We start from the raw sequence: 1,012 nt of genomic DNA, 5'->3' as shown, positions 1-1,012 counted from the left end.
AAATAAAAATGGATGGAAAACACAGACATGCGTGTGGGACTGATTTGTTTTCATTTAGATTAAAAAAATATATATATATGGTCATATGTGTAAAAATTACTTTTGGTACAATTCTCATTAGAAACCTGTGTGTGTTACTTTAAGAGAGCAACCATATACATCTTGTAAACCATTTATACAATTTAATTTTATAATCATTTGTAATTTAATTGTCATTCGACTTATTTAATCATTTAATTATATTATTATTATTTGATTTATATAATTTATTCATCATTCTATTATTATTATTATTAATTTATGTCATTTTATTTCTTTATATTTTATTAATGTCATTGCTCCTGCAATGCTTGCTATTGTTGTTCAGTTTTATAATGGTGTGGTTTGAAGGAATGTTTTCATGAGACTCAAGAGAATGTCTTCATTTCAAGGTTTTTAATATCAGGACGATGTTGTGAAGTAATTTCCTATTGGTACAATAACACTTGTTGGATTTGTACTGGTCAGATGAAGTATATTGTTTAAGGATCTGCAAAACTGTCATGGCTGAATGTAAGAGTTTTGATGAGAAATCTTTGAAGTCATTTCTTAGCAGCAGAAAGGTCTCTCAGATAGATAGCAGAAGTCATTTTGAGCCATTTATGCATTTTAAGGGGAAGAAAAACAACAAAAACAGCAACAAAGTGGTACATTTAAAATGACCTGCAAAGTAATTTTAACCCTCTATGAGATTAAATATGAAATTACATCTATAAAAAATAAATGACTTTATATTTGACATATATTTAAGGCATTTTCCAAAATTAATTTTCTGCATCTGACCTTTGACCTTTTTTTAGGGTTCCCGCCATTTATAACTGACTTTGTTCTATTAAGGTCAATTATTTTGTGAAATTGTCTGAAACTTTACACACATTCAAATGCATTTTCTGATATAATGACTTATATCCTTCATCTCTGCCATCACCCTCACTGCTTGATCTTCAACATCTTCCTTTTTTACTCCAATCTT

The sequence above is a fragment of the Megalobrama amblycephala genome, linkage group LG22 (assembly GCF_018812025.1).
Source record: "Megalobrama amblycephala isolate DHTTF-2021 linkage group LG22, ASM1881202v1, whole genome shotgun sequence".
In the NCBI taxonomy this organism is placed as follows: Eukaryota; Metazoa; Chordata; class Actinopteri; order Cypriniformes; family Xenocyprididae; genus Megalobrama; species Megalobrama amblycephala.
This window is presented reverse-complemented; position numbering follows the sequence as displayed.